We start from the raw sequence: 20,930 nt of genomic DNA, 5'->3' as shown, positions 1-20,930 counted from the left end.
CAGTGGTAGAGCACTTGCCTTGCATGCTCAAGCACCACATAAGGAAAAAGAAAAAAGCCGGAAGTGGCGCTGTGGCTCAAGTGGTAGAGCACTAGCTTTGAGCTGAAGAGCTGAGGGACAGTGCCCAGGCCCAGAGTTCAGGCCCCATGACCGGACCCCCCAAAAAAAAAAAGAAAAAAAAGAAATGTACTCATTATCTTGCCCATGTAATTGTAACCCCTCTGTACAGTATTTTCACAATCAAAATATACAAAAAATTTAAAAAAAGAACTGTGGAAATCTGCACTAGATGTGTATGTGGCAAATGTTTCTAAGTGAATTTCAGAAAAAGTAAATACCATGAAATATGAAACTAACAAATCAAGTAATGAGACTAATCAAATAATGAATTTGAAGTCAAAAATTCTGCAATATATTCCTAATATGAGCTTATTGATTCTGCGTATTAAAAGTAATGAAGGTCTTTTGTTTACATTTAGAAAACTAATGTTTCCTTTGTTCTAGAACTTCCAATCACCAAAAATGATTCAGAAGACATTGAATCGGTAAAAGCTATAAAACACAAACTTATATGAATATACTTTCAGAAATTAAATCATAATTGTTAATAATTTTATAGTATTATGTAATAGTAAGATAAATGCCACTTAAAGATAATTTGGTAAATCCTTTTCCACTATGTATACTGATGTAGTAGGGTTTTAGTTTATATTTTGATTTGTGAATCTATTAACTTTTTAGTACTCTGAGACACTAGATGTGATAAGAGAATATTAATATCTACAAATTCTCTAGAAAAAATTTGATAAATCATGAATCCTATTTCTAGCTAGGCTTCTGAGTTCAAGAATCATGTATACAATTGTTAATATGACTTCATTTATATTTAGATGAGTAATAGTTAATGTAAATTAAATACATCAATAATGAACACATGGCCTTTCATATAAACTGACCTATCCAGAGTCCCAAACTATATTTCATTCCTTTGTATGTTCAGACTCAGTCCTTAGTTATTACAGCTTTTCTTTCCCTCACACACATCTGTCTTCTTCGTCCTCAAAGTGAATTTGGGATCTTATCACTTTCTACAACTTCTACAATTATCATCAGGATCAAGATAACATTAGTTCTTTTCCAAGTAATTATGATAGCCTTACACCAGGGCTCTTGCTAATATCATCAGAGTTTTCATAAACTAGAAGCCAGGGTATGTCTTTCTTCTCAAAGCTTACCCAAATCTTTGTATCTCATTGAATATAAAGAAACTCCCTATAATCTACAAAACTCTAAATGACCTTCATCACCACTGCTTCTGCCTATTCCTCTCTCTCAAGCTTCTTCAACATTTTCACTCCCTTCTTTAATAACATTTAGCATGCTACACACTCCTGACTGTGTGCAGGGCCTTTATACCTTTACTTCTCCTTAAACCTTCCTCTAGCAGATATGGCTAATCTATCCTCTTCTGCAAAGTTTTGTTCAAGTCACACTCTCATTAGAAATGTACACAACTATTACTGCATTAATAAATTAAATTAGCCCACCCCAACACTCCCTTAGCCCCTCATTGGATGCCTTATGTATTCTTAATTACACTTATCAATTGATAGCCTACTAACTTATTTGTTAAATATGTCATTAACAATTAACATGTAAATGTCAGCAAAACAGATAATATTACTATGTTGGTTTTTCTGTTGAAGTCTCAAAGGATTAAAAAAGAACCTTGTATATGGCTGCTCCATAGAGTTCAGTTCATTCAATAAATATTTCTAAGCAAATAAAGTTCACATTTTTATATGCAGTGTTTCAAAAGTACAAAGCCCCTGTTCTTATTGCCAAATTATAAAAGAAAAGCACTGATTTACACTTGTCTTTCTTCTACAATGTAGTACAAAGAGAAATCCCAAGATAAAGAAAGCTGAATAAAATGAGAATGAATAGTGAGAACTGAATCATATTAGAACTAAAAATATGATAAATTCTGCTTCAGGAATATGTAATGTAAATACCAAATACAAATTAAACATCACAAGAGACATTGTAATAGAAATATTAATAAAGGCTGGAAATGATATTTTAATTATTCAAGCAAAATGTAAATATTAGATGGCAAAGTTTGCAGAGAAATAATTGCTTCATAGATATTTAGTTTTAAGAAAATGTACGTTTGATAAATGAAATAGTGCTGAGAAAGAATTGACAACATGCTGACAAATATACAAGGTGATTACTTGAAAAAATTAATTACAATGTGATGATTGATCCTCATTGTCTATTATACTGGAAGGAAAACTGACTAAGGGAATTAATGAAATATACCTCTGAGTGAGTCTGAAGATATTTTTAGAGACAATTAGATCCTAAGGACTTAAACCTAATGAATGGTTTAATCCATTTTTGTATTCAAAACCTGTATAGACTATTGGGGAATAGTGGAATTGTGGAAAGTAAAACCTGGTTGGAAGTAGATGACTGAAGTAAGATCATAGAGGACTCTAACTTTTCCTGTTTATTTCTTGTTGGAATCTACTCTATTTCAAGAGCCAGCACAGACACAAAGATTATTGATTGATGTATCTAAAACATGAGCTAAAATAATGTCTTTCATTTTATCACAATAGTGATTTTTAAAAAACATAGCCACAGTTTCACAAGCATTACATGATTTTGAATTATGATATAGGAATGATGTATGCACATGTGCATGAGGAAGAAGGATAAACAAGGAATATACCATATAAAGAAGAGAGAATCAAAGAAACAAGTAAAACTGACAAAATCAAACAAAGAAAGAAAATATAATTTACAAGAGCAATAGGAGTCTGGAGGAAGATGGTGGAGAAGCTAGGGGCTAACCAAGCTCTCCCATAGAAACCAGTTTTAGTGTTCCAGTGAAAAGTCTAGAGAGTCACACCAAATATGCCAGTATAGTACAGAGAGTTTGGCCAGAGAGGAAAAATTCAGTCAGCTTGGTTAAGGAGACAGATTCAAGCACTAGCTAGTGTCCTCAGCAGTGGTGGTGGCAGTTGCCGTGCCGCCATATCAACAGACAGAGCTTAGGACAAAGGCTAAAGAGACAGTGTGCAAGCAGATTCTACTCACAGCCAGCAAGAACTTAGAAGGAGCAGAAATCTTTTTCCTTCTGACCACAGACAGTTGTAGACCTTGGACAGCCAGGAAACCAAGGGGAAGGTGTGAGTACCAAACTAGACATCCTCACTCTTTCTCACAGAGCAGCCACCCCCACCACCAGAAAAGAAATTCATCTTTGATAAAGACCCGGCCATAGCAACTAGCATGTAACTCAGGCCTTGGAAGAAGACAGTAGGAGCTATTCAACAGGTAAAAAGAACCTGACCAGCAGGGCTCAGCTCCACCCCCAGGAAAGTTGCACTTTCCAGGCAGAGAAAGCTCTACCAAGGGCAGCATGACTTTCTTCACTGGGTAAAAAGAGCCAGAGGCTACTCCAACCCTGTGTATCACAGGAAGCAACTCTAGCTGCAGGAGGGTAAAAGAAAAACAACTGGAAAATCAGTACATATAAATCCTGAGAATGACTCCAGGCAGAACTGTTTGAGTGTCTCAGGAGCTAGCCCCTCAGGGAAAAGCTATTGTTTGCTGACAGCCTATATATTACAAAGAAAGAACACACAAATATTCAAGACAAATCCAAGAAATATGAAAGATTTATTCAATATTTATAAGATACCATATGAAGGCCTAATTTAAGGCTAAAGGATGTAGAGCAGAGCTTAGAGACAGAAATGAAAGGTCTAGGAAATTTATTTAACAGGATTCTAGCAGAAAATTTCCCAAACATACAAAAAAAATCGGTCAATTCATATACAAGAATCCTTTAGAACCCCAAATATACCAGACCAGAGCAGGACATCTCACAGTCACATTGCAATCCACACAAGAGGAATAGAGACCAAGGAAAGGATCCTTAAAGCTGTCAGGGAGAAAAGATCAGTCACCTATGAAGGAAAACCAATAAGAATAACTTCATATTTCTCAGCAGAGACTATGAAAGCCAAAAGAGCCTGGAATGATATATGCCACATCCTAAAGACAGCTATCAAACAAGAATAGTGTACCCAGCTAAACTTTCCATCATAACTGAGGGACAAATAAAACCTTCCACAGAAAAAGGAAATTGAAACAATATATCTCCAACAGGCCAGCCCCACAAAAGATACTTAAAGATGAAATACACATGGAAAACCAGCAAAAGAAAAATAAAGGCCATGAAACAGTCCTCAAACAGAGATTCCAAGAATCACAGGAAGAACCCAGTTGGCACAGCCCGAAAAAAAAATGGCAGGGACTACCAAAAATCTCTCAGTCCTAACTCTGAACATTAATGGACTTAACTCTCCAATTAAGCAAAATAGATTGTCTATTTGGATCAAAAGCAAGACCTTCTATCTGCTGCCTTCAAGAGACACACCTTGCCCACAAAAACAAACATATTCTGAAAATGAAAGGCTGGAATAAAATCTACCAAGCAAAAAAAGTGGAAGTTGCAATACTAATATCAGATAAAATAGACTTCAAATTAAAATGAGTGAGAAGGATAAAGAAGGTCATTACATATTAATTAAGGGATCTCTTACAATTCAAAATATTCACCAAAAAATGGAGCACCCAAATTTGTCCAAGAAACATTTCTTTCCCTAAAATCTCACATAGACCTAATGACATTAATTACTGGGGACATTAACACACCACTATCCCTGCTGGATAGATCAACCTGGCAAAAACTCAGCAGAGACACCTCAAATCTAAACAACTGCATAGATCTACTAGACTTAACAGACATCTATGGAATATTTCACCCAGCAGCATCAAAATACACATTCTTCTCCGCAGCACATGAAACATTATCCAAAATAAACCACATTTTATGTCACAAAGCAAATTTGTCCAAATACAGACACATTGAAATTATGCCCTGCATTCTTTCAGACAACAAGGGAATCAAATTAGAACTTAATACCAAAAGCAACCAAAGGAAGTCCTGTAACACATGGAGGATGAATGAGACACTATTGAACCACCAGAGGGTCTTAGAAGAGATTAGAAAGAAAATTCAAATATTCATGATGTTTAACAAAAATGAACACCCAAATCACCAGCTCCTCTCGGACACAGGAAAGGCAGTACTCTGAGGCAGGTTTATAACTCTGATTTCCAACATCAACAAATTGGAGAGATCTGAAGCTAATAATTTAATGAGGCACTTGAAGTTCCTTGAAAAAGAGCAACAAGCTCAACCCCAATCCAGTAGATGGAAATAAATAAGTACTATTAAATCAGAATTAAATGAATTAGACTCCAAATAAACAATAGAATCAACAAAACAAATAGTTACTTCTTCGAAAAAATTAACAAAATTGACAGAACCTTAGCAAATCTTATCTGAAAAAGAAGAGAACATGCCCAAATAAACTCAGAGATGAGAATGGAAATATCACCACAGAAACAACCAAGATTCAGATCATTAAAAAGGAATACTTGTCAAACTTTTATGCTAATAAATGTAAGAATCTGGAAGAAGTGGATGAATTTCTACCAAATACTGACATGCCCAAACTAAAGCAAGATGATTTAAACCAACTTAACAGACCCATATCAAGCATCAAAATAGAAACAGCAATAAGAGATCTCCCACTCAAGAAAATCCCAGGACCGGAAGGGTTTACAGCTGAATTCTACAAGGCCTTCAAAGCAGAACTCACACCAATACTCCTCCAACTCTTCAATAAAATTGACAGTGAGAGTTCACTGTCAAACTCTTTGTCTGAAGTCATTATAACCCTCATCCCAAAACAGGCAGGGACTCATCAAAGAAAGAGAACTATAGCACCCATTTCTTTGATGAATATTGATGCAAAACTTCTCAACAAAATTTTATCCAATCGACTTCAACAATTCATCCAAAAAAATCATACACCATGATCAAATAGGGTTCATTTCAGGGATGCAAAGCTGGTTCAATATACACAAATCAATTAATATAATTCATCACATCAACAGGAGCAAGGATAAGAACCACATGGTTATCTCAATAGATACAGAAAAAGCATTTGACAATATCCAACACCCCTTTATGATGAAGGTTTTGGAAAAATTAGGACTCCATGGAACATTCCTCAATACAATAAAGGCTATATATGACAAACCTACAGCCAGCATTATACTTAATGGTGAAAAACTAAAGCCATTTCCTCTTAACTCAGGAACAAGACAAGGATTGTCCACTCTCTCCACTTCTCTTCAATCGAGAATTAGAATGCCTGTCTACAGCAATAAGACAAGATGCAGACATAAAGGGGATCCAAATAGGGAAAGAAGAAATAAAACTCTTCCTCTTTGCAGATGACATGATCTTGTATTTAAAGAATCCCATAGACTCCATTCCCAAATTACTCAAGCTGATTCAAAACTTTGGCAAAGTAGCAGGGTATAAAATTAACCCCCCAAAATCAATGGCTTTTCTTTATACCAACAATGAGAAAAGTGTGGCTAAAATTAGGAAAGCAACTCCATTTTTAATAGCCCCACAAAAAATAAAATACCTAGGAATTAACTTAACCAAAGAAGTGAAGGTCCTTTATGATGAAAACTTTAAAAACTTGAAGAAGGATATAAAAACAGAACTTAGAAAATGGCAAAAACTCCACACTGTTCTTAGTCTGTCAGTCATTTATTAGATATCTTTCTAATGTCATAAAGTCCACACTGAAACCATAGTCATTTGGTAAAATTACATATGGCAAGGCAAAGATGCTATAACACAACCTTCTCCATGGGTTGGCTTTGACCTTGACATAGATTTTAGAAGTCTGTCTTTCCCAAAACATTCTTTCTTTAGATCTCTCATTCAATTTTCCACAATGTCAATTTTGTATTATATCATTATTTTAGTAATCGTCATTCTTTTCCATTTCCCTAACTTTATTCTTAAACTCAGCTGGCATCAAATTCATCTCATTTGTTATGCTTTCTCAATTAATCATCGAGATCATTTTCTGATCTTCTGATGTGAATACAAAGCAGTTCTGTGTAAACTGTTCTTCTGATTTATGGAGTTAATCCTTTAACTCCTTTTCGTGTCTTTTGCATGCTATATTTATTGTTCTCTTCTTTTCTTTGGCAAAATTCTTTCAGAAGATGTATGCTTTTGTTTTATTGACTTACACGCCCTTGTCCCAGACATCTGCTGTTTGTTTTAAGATTGTGTTGACATTCCTCATGGATCCCCTTTCTACTTTCCTGCTCACTGGGAAACATCTTCATTATGAATACAATATAAACATCTGAATGATTTAGATTGGGATGATTAATTTAGAAGATAGATGGAGAATGACATGGGTTCCCCCAATTGCTTCCCATGTGGACTTTATTTTTGTGGTTTTCTTCAGGTTTCTGGGAAATCCATTAGCCAACCATTGTTTTGGGTAAAGTATGGCTGCTGTATGCACAAACATTAGCTGTCAGAAGTAAGCATGATACCCATCCCAGGACTCATGTCTTTCCAGATTCTGCCCTCATTTCCTTCATCCTCCAGATCAGAAAACATCACTCATTTTGGTCAGAGAATTCTGCATTAAAAATTTCAGAAAAGAAACAATTTAGTTAAGCATATAGTCCTCTGTTCTAAGTGAAATGGTATCAAGCATTACATGCATCACCTTGACAATAAAATTTAAATTTAAAAGAGCATTATATAATTTGTGAATAATATCAAAATATGTTCTAAATAGATGATAAAATTTAAGCTCAGAGTAAGCATGCAGAGACATCATTAGCAATTGGCTCAGTTGTTAAATGAAGCTTGAGTAAATTCACTCAGCCTGGCTGAATGCATGGTAGGGAAAACAGGCAACAGCAGAATAGGTGGTCTGGAATGCTGTTCATACGGATTTTGTGGTTCTTGAAAGTACATCACATACAAAATCTTTGAAAGTAAGAAGAGAATGAATAAGGTCAGATTTCTTCAACTTATTGCTGCTTTCATTGAGAAAAATATGTATTTTCCATTAATGTAAAAATCTCTTTTGTAATATGGATAAGGCACTCTATGTTAGAATCACAACCTGAGAAGATTACTTCTATTCTAAGTGAATGCCTAGCTACTTATGGACATGTGTATTTCAGATTAAGAGGATTAAGTCAGCAGTTAACAAAATCCCTACAGCTCACTTTTGGCTTGCATTATGAGAAGCATATAAAAGGCTAGTTAAGGTTTTCTGTGGTTCTGTGTTACTCTTCTGATTAAAATACATTCATTTTCTCATGTTCTGCTCTTCTTTTAAGATGTCTCAGGCTACATGGGTGAACCTACTTTATTATCATATTGCTATTGATTCTTTCAAGTGAGAGTCATTTTCAAATATTATTAGAAACTAAACTGCTAATGGGACAAGTATTATTGAATGATTTAATGTTAGATGAGTAAAAAGACTATTTCAATTGCTTTGAACTAAATAGAAATTAAATTTGGTGGGGCCACAAATTGAATTGTTTTACATCTTAAAAATGTGAGTCTACTACAAACCAACCAGATTTACTAAAGTTAAAGTAAAGAATAGGTATCATCAAGTGCTGGAGAACACAGGAAACAACTGGAATTTACATGCAATGGTGGAAGGAAAGGTAAATGCTACAGCAACTTCGTATGCAGTATAGCAATTTCTTAAAAATTAAATGTCTTCAAATTGAGCAGTCCTGTGCTTAGAAATTTACTGAACAAATACTTTTATTACAGGGTATAGCGCCTTTCTTGAAAAAAGCTAAAAGATACGAAAACAACAATTAAGTTGGAAACAACCTAAATGTCCATCGAGTAAGTGAAATTGGGAAATATTAATACTGTAATACTCTCAGCAATATAAACATTAATAAACTGTGAATACATGCAACAGGTGTACATTTCAAAAGCATGTGTTGGTGAGAGCAGTGTTTCATGCCTGTCATTCTAACAACTTAGTTGGCTGAGATCTTAGGATTTTGGTTTAAGCTAAAGTAGGCAGAAAAGTTTCAGAGACACTTAACTGCAATTAAATGTCCTCACCACTACCAGAAAGCTGGAGGAGGCTCTGTGTAAGGGGTAAAGTGTCAGTTGTGAGTTAAAAAGCTGAGAGCATGAGGTCCTAAGTTCAAGGCCATGAGTTTTTTTTTTTAGTTGAATACAAGAAATTAGACAGAAAAGATGGTATGTTACCTGACTTAATTTAGATTACATCTTAGAAAAGGCAAAAAAAAAAATCAAATAGCCTATACCTTCTGGTGGTACTAATTAAGACAGGACATGGGGGCATTATTTTGGTGTGATGGAGCTGTCAAACAACTTGGTTGTGATACTGTCCGTATAAACTGGACTATTCACCTAAACAAAGTGACTATGATTGTGATATTTCCAATGAATCTTGTAAAAACAAAGACTTAAAATGTGACATTTTACACTTCCCTCTTAATAAACTATCTTATGCATTCATTAATTATATGCTCTATAAAATATAGCAATATCTAGCGTAAGTTTTGAAATTTCATGGAATTAATGAAAATTCAAATGTTCAATGTGTGCTTTAACATCATGATGTACATTTCTAATGCCTTCAGTCACTCAAACACTACTGCAATTTATCCTTACTATTATGCTAAAGACAACAAAATCAAAGATTGACTCATTTAAATACATTGAAGAGGACAAGTATATACTAGGGAGTTTTACCGATGGCCCACCTGGCTCCAAGGCTTGTTTGCTAAACACATGTGACAATGTCTGACATCAAAAATGTCATTCTGAGTATCCTTGTCACATGTGAAAGGAAATTATGTTTTTTCCTGTTAAAATCCTCTCCACTTATCTTCACTGCATATTGAATAATATCCTCGCACTTTATAACAGCATCGTGTGTCTGCCAACCTCCCAATACTTTGTGTTATTTTCCCCTCATAGCTCACCAACCATCTTGCAAGCGCAGAACCTCCCCAACAAAAGAACTTTAAATTTTGTTTCTACTCCTTGGGAATTCCTACTTCCTATATTTCCTGTAAAGGATTGTATTTTTTTTAATTCATGTTCAGCTTAGGATCATCTATTACAGGCAGGTATCTTCCTAAAATATATAACATGAAGAAACATTCTCTCTCTTGTTATAGCAAGCCAACCCTGTACATTGCTGGGGACATAATCAGTACTCGATGCATATTGTTAATTAGTGAAGTGATAAATTAATGAAGGTAAATAAGGAACCAGTAGCCAGCACTGAGAGAAAAATTATTAAAATCTGATTTAAAAGAAGGACCATCTAAAGGGAACCTTAGGCTGGCAAAGCTGCTATCTGAGGTCTGCATATATTAGTGAAAATCAATAAATAGCAATAGGCTGCTTGAAAGCAAGAGACTGGTATTCAATCAATTAAGAATGCTGTCCCTATGTAAATTAGAGACATCAACTAAATTAAACTGTTTAAAATAGAAGATTAAAGAATATTAATGAGCTGATGGAAACTTGATAAGTTTTCCAAGATGGTTTTCTTTTGTTGTGTTGCTTGTTTGTTATATTTCAATGAGAGCCAAATGTGAAGGAAAGGCATTTCATGCCTTCTGAATGTCTCATAAATACTGTTTCCTGAAGGGCATTACCTAAGATCTTCAATATCCAAGATAAAAAACAAACAAACCAACCTAAAATTCCTTGTGTTCAATCTACGTCTAGAATTATGCAGAATTCTTCAAAGACCAGTGTTTTTCCCAGCACAGGTCTTTCATGTTGCTCTTACTTACTGGTGCTTATTTTACTATGAGAAGCAGTCTGCAATATGGTACTCCTACATCACCATTATCATGTTGGAAAGAGCCCACGAAAATTTCATTTCCTTAGCAGGATCCTGCCTCTCCATCTGCCAGATTTAGAAATGGTAACAGACTAAACTAAGCTGAAAATCTTTCCTCATTTCCATTTACTGTGGACTAGCCCAGAGGCAGGCACGCGTGCATACATGCACACACACACACACACACACACACACACACACACACACACAGACTCTACAGGGATAAATTTTTTCACAGCCCCTATCTCCATTATCTCAGACAACAAGAATAGACCCATCCACGGGATGCTGCTCAAATTGTTCTCCAACTCTTTACTGTTGGCTACACTGGGTTCTTATGGCCATCTAATCAAAAAGTGACAAATTTCCCTGACTGAATCCATCATGCGTCTCTCTCACCTCCCCCAAAGTTTTCTCTTTCTCCTACAGCTTAAGAGCTTTTCATGAAGAATATCTCCTGTTTCTTCCACCTTTTCTCCTTCTTTCTCTATCATTAATCTAGCCAATATTGAGGATATCACTGTCAATTTAGGAAAGGATATTTTTTGGAGGACAAGGATGGTATCACAATTACCATCATTTCCACAAGGAATGATGGGAATGTGGTAGAAATTTAACATATAGCTATTGTTCTTTTCCATTTATTCATTTATTCATTCACTCATATCAAGTACATGAGAACATGAATGGCTAATGAATACAATGTTGCTTTCCTAGTAAGCAATACGACAGGTATTGTGGAAAGTGCTGCAAGTCATTGATCACTGAACTGGCATAAATGCATAATTATAGATTTTTCTTATGGTAGCACAATATACAAATCACAATTGATAATCTGAAGTTTTCAGGGCTTTGATATTTTTCTCCTTAATATTTAATTTTGTAACAAAATCTATCTTAGTTTAGAAAATTTAACTATTACTGAAGTTATATTTTGTTATTTTAATTCTGACCCTCATATGTTTGAAAATCAGATCAATAAATGGACAGATTATTCCATTAATGGATGGATGGATAGATGTTTTGGTAAACATATAATAAATATGTGAATGGGGGCTGGGAAGGTGGCTCAGTGGTAGAGCGCTTGCCTTGCATGCTGAGGCCCTGGGTTTGATTCCCCAGCACCATATAAGCAAAAAGAAAAAAAGGCGGAAGTGGCACTATGGTTCAAGTGGTAGAGCGCTAGCCTTGAGCTGAAGGGCTGAGGGACAGTGCCCAGGCCCAGAGTTCAGGCCCCATGTCTAGACCCCCCCATAAAAATAATAAAAAATATGTGAATGAAGACAGTTTTGTGAGGAAATGGTCCCACAAAACTGACATTGAACTGAAACCTTGGATTGAAACTTAATTCTACTGGAGTTCAAAATGAAGGAAAGAAGGCAGAAGGAGCTATCAATTTTTTAAGAGAGCTCTGTATTAAGTAAATGATTTCCATGAAATAATCTACAGAATTAAGCACTAGTATTTTCTTATTTTCTCCTTTTCCTCATTCACCTTCCTCCTCCTCTGCCTTCTTCCTTTTCTTCTTCCTCCTCTTTTTATCTCTCCTCTTTATTTCTCTCCTTATATCTTTTCTTTATTTTTTTGAGACAGAAAATTACTATGTGGCCCAGGCTAGTCTAGACCTTGCTATTGTGTCCAAGGCTGGCTTCAGACTTATACTCCTGATGTCTAAGCACCCAAAGTGCTGGAAAGACAGTTCTCTATATCACATTCAATGAAATACTAGCATTCTTAAATTCCAGTAGACATGAGAAATATTAATGAGGAAGATTTTTTTCAGGTATGTTACTTCAATGAAGAAATGATGTCGATGATTTTCAAAAGTAGTGAAATAGATAATCCCATCATCACAGTGGACAACATAGTGGGGATCCAGGGAGGAATTCAAAGATCAAATAAAGTTAAATGGAAAGGAACAATTTATGTTGTTCTATATGTCAAGAGCAAAGTAGAAAAAGATTCAATACAGTTAATGTTGAATGTGCTTTTGGGAAAAATAAATGTGTTTAGAGAAAACCTTGGGATCTCAGCTTTTTGAATAATTGGGATTATAAGCATGAACCACCAGTGTCCGAATGGGGTGATATCCTTTTTCCTTTTTTTTTTTTTTTTTTTTGGTCATTCCTGGCTTGAACTCTAGGCCTGAGCGCTGTCCTTCAGCTCTTCAGCTCAAGGCTAGCGCTCTACCACTTGAGCTACAACGCCACTTCTGGTTTTCTAGTGGTTTATTGGAGATAAGAGTTACATGGACTTTCCTGCCCAGGTTGGCTTTGAACTTCGATCTGAGTAGCTAGGATTACAGGCATGAGCCACTGGCACCTGTCTAGGGGTGATATTCTTAACCATGTAATGATAAGGCTTTTTTGTTGAGGCATGCACCAATAATTCAGCCATGTATGTTAGAACTAATCACCTCTCTAGGTCCTAGCTAGCCTCTTCTTTAACAGAAGTGATCATACTATGTGATAGAGTAGTTTCTAGCACATTGTAAGCACCTAATAAAAAGAATCAGAGAACAATATTATCATTATCCATAAATATCACAGAAAAATACAAATAGCCACTTGTTTAACTGGTTGAACATTGAATTAATATAGCATTTCTTTCACTACTTAAGAGTAGTGATTCTGAAAAGAAGACCATATAGGAAAAATTCCATAAAATTATTTATTATGCTAAGAAATCCATATTTGGGAAGAAAATAATGATGACACTGAGGCCTTAAATCCATTTACTTTCTTTCCATTTTCATGTGGCACTTAGCAAAGTGAATTTTCTCTGCTTTCAAAGTGAGTCAAAAAACTCTTTTAGAAAAAGTAATTAATAAATGTCAGTATTTGCAAAATCAGTCTAATAAGAAAACCCATAGAGTAATCAATGAATCTTCTCTGAAGAGGAACTGGTTGTCTTTAAAGTCTTCAATTTGGAAATGAGCAAAGAGATGCATAACTAAATGTCACTTGTTTTCTCTGACACAGAGACGCTCTGTGATGGAGCAGGATGATGTCGTTTTCTGCTGGGATTTCACACCACATTTTGTTTCAAAACACACAGAGGACAGAATTAAATGGTGCTGGAAAAATTGGTTAGTCACTTGCAGAAAACTAAAGCTAGATCCTTATATATCACCCTGCACCAGAATCAACTCCAAATGGATCAAAGACTTCAGAGTCAAAGCAGACACCCTGAAAACATTACAGGAATAGGAGAAACACTAGGTCTCCTTGGTACAGGCAGAAATTTTCTTAATAGACACCCAGAAACACAACAAATCAAAGAAAGGTTGGATAAATGGGATTGCATGAAGTTGCAGAGCTTCTGCATGGCAAAGGACATAGCTAGCAAGATCAAGAGAAAGCCACGGATTGGGAGAAGACCTTCACACACAACGGACAAGGGTCTCATATCTAAAATATACTTGGAACTAAAAAAATTAAATCCCACAACAACAAATCCTCAAAGAAACAAGTGCCCAATAAATAAGTGGGCTAAAGACTTGAAGAGAAACTTCTGTGAACAGGAAAGAAGGATGGCCAATAGACACATGAAGAAATGCTCAACCTCTCTAGACATAAAAAAATGCAAATCAGTACAACACTGAGATACCACCTCACCCCAGTTAGAATGGCAAAAAATCAAGAACTCTAATTAAACAACAGATGCTGGAGGGAATGTGGACAGAAGGGAACCCTACTGCATTGTTGGTGGGAGTGTAAACTTGTTCAACCACTTTGGAAAGCAGTATGGAGGTTCCTCAAAAGACTCCACATAGAGCTCCCCTATGACTTACCAATCCCACTTTTGGACATTTACCCAAATGATCACAAACAAGACCACACTAAAACTACCAGCACAACTATTTTTATTGCAGCATTATTTACCAGAGCTAAGATATGGAACCAACCCAGATGTCCCTCAGTAGATGAATGGATCAAGAAAATCTGGTATATATACACAATGGAATTTTATGCCTCCATCAGAAAGAATGACATTGCCCCATTTTTTAGGAAATGGAGAGACTTGAAAAAATTATGTTAAGAGAGGTAAGCCAGGCCCAAAGAAACACAGGTCCCATGGTTTCCCTTATTTGCAATATGTCTGAGACAAGCAGAAATGATCAGATAAGATGATGTTAAGGGAAATGAACCCCAAGATAAGGACACAAGTGTTTATTTCTTTCTTGCTATTGTTTCTAATGTATTTATAAGGTACTATGTGATTTTTTTTTGTTGCTTTGTATGTCCCTCCCCCATGGTATAACCCCTGTTTTCACTGTATTTGATGTTGGTATTATTTGTGGAGGGGAAGGCATAAAACAAATTGTTTAAACAGGGATACAGGTGGACCTATTGCAACAATGAGATATATAAGACATTATGTAGAAAACAAACTTTACAATTCAGGTGGGGGATGGGAGAGAATGGAGGGTAGGTAGTTATGGAGATGGGATTGAAGGGACGGTAGGGGAAAAACAAAGGAGGGGGCAACAATGCTTGGTAAGAAATGTACTCATGCCGAGCACCGGTGGCTCAGGCCTGTAATCCTAACTACTGAGGAGGCTGAGATCTGAGGATCACGGTTCAAAGCCAGCCCAGGCAGAAAAGTCTTTGAGACTATGATCTCCAATAAACCACTTGAAAACCGGAAGTGGCACTATCTCTGATGTGGTAGAGCTCTTTCCTTGAGCTGAAGAGCACAGGGACTGCACCCAAGCCCAGAGTTCAAGCCCCAGGACCGACAAAAAAAAAAGAAATGTACTCATTACATTGCTCATGTGGTTGTAACCTCTCCGTACCATATTTTTTTTTTTTTGGGTCCGGTCGTGGGGCCTGAACTCTGGGGCTGGGTGCTGTCTCTCAGCTCTTCAGTTCAAGGCTACCGCTCTACCACCTGAACCACAGCGCCACTTCCGGCTTTTTTTCTTTTTACATGTGTGGTGCTGAGGAATCGAACCCAGGGCCTGAGGCATGCAAGGCAAGCGCTCTACCACTGAGCCACCTTCCCAACCCCTCTCCGTGCCATATTTTCACAATAAAAAACTTGTTAAAAATAATTAAGAGGGGAATCCATCCCTAGGGTTTGCAGGTTTTCACTGGTGGTGACCTGACTTGTGCTTCTACCTATGTCATCCTGGGATTTTTGAGAGACACAGTGACTGCAGGTTGCTGTTGTTGTTTGGACATTGCGAACAGGTAAGTCAGGAGTAGAGGCATAGAACAGAGTTGCCTGCAGATGTGAATCCCTCAGAAAAAATTATGTTACTAACTTTTGAAATGCAAAGCTTGAGAACCATTAATTTAGTAGACAAAAGCACTGTTTTTTGTAATTAGTCCTCATCTCAAAGTTTGAATGTGATTATTTATTCATTTATTTATTTTAGTGCAGTTCATGGGCCTGGGTTCTCTTTGAGATTCATTTTGCTCAAGGCTAGCACTCTACCACTTGAGCCACCTCTCTACTTCATGGTTTTTGGTAGTTTATTGGAGATAACAGTCTCATGGACTTGCCTATCTAGGCTGACTTCATACTGTGATTCTCAGATCATAGTCTCTGGAGTACCTTGGATTACAAGAATGAACCACTGGCCCACAGCTGATAATGGCTATTCAAAAGAGTTATCTTTATGTGACATGTAACTTGCAAGCAGTCTCTAAGAAACTCAGGAGACACCAAATGAAAAATAAATAACCCAATAACAAATGGCAAATAAACTACACAAGCACTTCTGGATAGATAAAGTATAAATGGCCAAGAAATATCTGAATAATACTCAGTATCCCTAGCCATAAGGGAAATGCAAATCAAAATGATACTGAGAATCCAATTCACTCCAGTGACAATGACCATTATCAAGAATATGAAAAACAGTTGTTGGTGAGCATATGGGGAAAAGAACTATAGTACTCTGCTAGTAGGTAGGTACTGCTCAGCAATATCTTTCTTGGACTTTTATCCTAAATAATATAAATCAGGATATAAAAATGGCAATAGCAAACCACGTTCACTCATCACTATCCTCAATAATCAAATTATAGAAATAGAACAGATGCTGTATTCCTAACAAATGGATCAAAATTATTATATATATGACATACATACATCATATATGTGACATATATGTAAACATACACACATATATGTCACATATAAACACGTGCATATATATATACAACATTTTCATATATGAAATTTTATTCAAGGAAATAGACCTGAAAAAATTATATTGAGCCTGGTTGAAAAATAGCTTCTTTCATATATGAATGTTACACTTAAAATGCAAACATATATGTAAAAATACAGGGTCATAAGCATATATATACATATATAATATAAACACATACATGCATATATGATCAAACTGGCTAGCTAATGTATTGTATATAGAATGTCATGACAAACCCCTTTGAACAAGTGAATAGCAAGAAGCTGAAATGTAACTAAGGCCTAAGGCCTAAGGTGAGAGGAGAAATGAATGGAAACAAATGGTAGGGGGATATACTCATAATATTCAATATACATATGTAAAATGAGCCAGGTAATTTGATGAAATTGGTGAGGGTAGCAATAGGTGGAAGACTGGGAGAAGAATGGATGTGGTGATTTCTGATCAAGATGAATTGTGAACAAAAGAAGCCCTCATGTACAACCTTTGAAGTCTCTTTGTACAACTATTTAAAGACTTAAAAAATTCCAACTTCAGACAACTGTCTCTGCTTGAGGCATCCTGTATCTCAGAGTATTCTAGCACTGTTACTGGTTATTTAATCTCTCTGAGCTTTGCATGAAGGAAAAGGTTTAATAACACATTGTGATTATTGATACGGGAGCACTTACATGTCTATTTAAAACAGTGCTGATACAAAGTGGATATAACAGTGGATACAACATTCATTAAACTTATGATTATTATTATTAATGCACATTAAAGCAGGAACATTCAGTAGTAAATAATGTGGAAGGTTGGAAGTATGGATTTTGGAATAACATTTGTGCATTTGATTATATTATTGCTAAACATATTTGCAAAATAGATTCTTTTGTACTTTGTTTCATTTTTTAGAAAAGGATAAAATAGCTTCAAAATTGCTATGCAGATTAAGTAGGGCACATAAAACTCACAGCTCATGTTACTTGCATGCACACTTACATTGGCTGCTAATCTACAGCCAGCTATCACTGGAAGTCTCCGTGCTGTTTCCTGGTACTAGTAGCATCTCTTTGACACCAGGTGCATTTACTCAGATGAAAGATATTCTCAATGCAAAGAAACAACAGGACAGTTTTAATGGTAGATAAGCAAGGCAAGCCACTTCCAATGGAGCATTTCATTAGTTCCAACTGAAAGATCCCTTGAGGCCCATTGTGCAATTATCTTCCTTACTTTTATTTTTTCCTTGGACTTAATTCTCATTTTGCAATTTTGACTCAAGTGGTTTCTTTCCTTCTCAGAATCAAAATGGAAAGTCTCACCTTTCAAGCAAAACAACTACATTTCAGGTTGATTTTTGTTTTCTTAGAAGTTTTGATGTGGATATAATCAGAACACATTACTCATAATGGCCTAGCAAAAGTGCTTCTCTCTGGTCTACTCATTTATTGTCTGAGGGAATGAGATGGCTACGTAGAACAAAGTGAAACTGGTGAGAATACTTAGAATTGTATGAGAAAAACATAAATAATGATCAAAATTCAAATAAACTTTTGGGGCTTTGACAGAACACTTAATTGGTTTTGTTCATTTATTCTGAATATTATATAACAGTTTCTGCTTCTGATTTTAGATATGTATGTTTAGAAAGCATAACTTGGTGGATGCCAAATTACTTCCAAGTGGTACTGTTTATTTTAGTTTCCACATTAGAAATAACAGGAAGCCATTTGTAACCACTAACATAAATATTAGCAAGAGCAATGATTTACAATTTTGCCAGTGTCCTTAAGTGGTGGGACCTCATAAGCTATATGTCCCAATGCAAGATATGTTCCATATTTTAACTATGGTAAATGATACTGCAATAAGCATCGTTGTGCTGGTAGCTTTAGTATGGTCTTTTTTGTGATCATTTGGGTAAACGCCCAGAAGTAGGATTGCTGGGTCATAGGGGAGCTCTATGTGAAGTCTTTTGTGGATGAATGGATCAAGAAAATGTGATATATATATATATATATATATATATATATATATATATATATATATATATATACACATACACACACACACACACACACAATGGAATTCTATGCCTCCATCAGAAAGAATGACATTGCCCCATTTGTTAGGAAATGGAAAGACTTGGAAAAAATATAAAGTAAAGTAAGCCAGGCCCAAAGAAACATAGATCCCATGGTTTCCCTTATTTGCAATAACTAGTATATGCCTGGGACAAGTAGAAAAGTTCAAAAGCTATGTACAGTGACCAGATAAGATGAAGTTAAGAGAAATGAACCCCAAGATAGGGAAACACGTATTCTTTTCTTTCTTGCTATTGTTTCTAACATATTTATAAGGTACCATGCAATTTTCTTGTTGCTTTGTATGTCCCTCCCCCATAGTATAACCCCTGTTTTCACTGTATAATGTTGGTATAATTTGGGGAGGGGAAGCGAAAAAAACAAAATGTTTAAATAGGGATACAGGTTGACCATTGTAACAATGAAATGTAGAAGACATTATGTGGAAAAACAAACTTTACAATTCAGGCTGGGGGTGAGGGGATGGGAGGGAGTGTAGTTGTGGAGGTGGGAGGGAAGGGATGGTAGGGGAAAAACAAAGGAGAAGGCAACAATGCTTGATAAGAAATGTACTCATTACCTTGCTCATGTAACTGTAACTCCTCTGTACAGTATTTTCACAATAAAAATATATTAAAAATTAGAAAAAATGCAAAATTCTTGGAAGTATAAGTTCAAGTTTAGGATTATGTGGGAAAAGTTGTATACCCAAGAATAGTTGTACTCTTTCAGATTTAAATTTCATCTGAAATGAAAAGTATATTATTGAATCTCAGGTTGGTCAAGTCAAAGTAGATGGTAATACTACCATACAAGGGAGTAATGAGAAGCTAGCATAACCTACCACTTACAGTGGCTTGGGATACTCATTCTTATATTTTTTTCCAGCCCTTCCTTCCTTCTGTCCCCTCTCTTCTTTCACATTGGTGTTTAGGAAGTGATTCTCAATTCTGCAACATAGCTTTTCACATTATTGGCTTCTCCTCCACAAAGCTAGTTAAATATTTTACCATACTCCTTTGCACATATTTGAAAAAACAAAAACAAAAAGAAACTATCCCGGTTACCTCTTCTCTTCCTCTTCCCAGAGGTCTCAGGTAGCATTTTGAATGCTGACAGTTTGTTCATAGGATCCTAATGATTTTCTATTGAGCTTTGGAGGAAAAACCTAGTAAAAATTTCAATACCTTGTCAATACCATCCTTACATTTTTCATTAGTAATAAATTTTGTCTTCCCTATGAAAACCATATCTTACAGACAATTTTATGTTGCTGTTTTGTGTGTGTGTGTGTGTGTGTGTGTGTGTATGTGTGTGTGTGTATGTGGTCCTAGGGCGTGAATTCTGGGCCTGAGCACTGTACCTAACCTTTCATTGTGCAAGGCTAGTATGCTACCATATCTCCACTTCGAGTTTTTTGTTTTTGTTTTTTTTAAAATTTTTTATTGTGAAAATGCCATACAGAGGGGTTACAATTACATGGGCAAGGTAATGAGTACATTTCTTATCAAGCATTGTTGCCTCCTCCTTTATTTCCCCTTATGATCCCTTCCCATCTCCCCTCCCTCACACCAAAGTTGTAAAGTTCGTTTTTCAACATAACAACTTGTACATCTCATTGTTGCAATGGATCCACCTGTATCCCTATTTAAACAATTTGTTTTTTCCCTTCTGCTCTCCAAATTATACTAACATCAAATACAGTGAAAACAGGGGTTATACCATGTGGGAGGGACATACAAAGCAACAAAAAAAATCACATAGTACCTTATAAATACATCAGAAACAATAGTAAGAAAGAAAAAAAACACTTGTGTCCTTATCTTGGGTTTCATTTCGCTT

Source organism: Dipodomys ordii, unplaced genomic scaffold (assembly GCF_000151885.1).
Source record: "Dipodomys ordii isolate 6190 unplaced genomic scaffold, Dord_2.0 Scaffold52, whole genome shotgun sequence".
NCBI lineage: Eukaryota > Metazoa > Chordata > Mammalia > Rodentia > Heteromyidae > Dipodomys > Dipodomys ordii.
The sequence above is the reverse complement of the archived record's forward strand: the minus strand, read 5'-3'. Positions refer to the sequence as shown.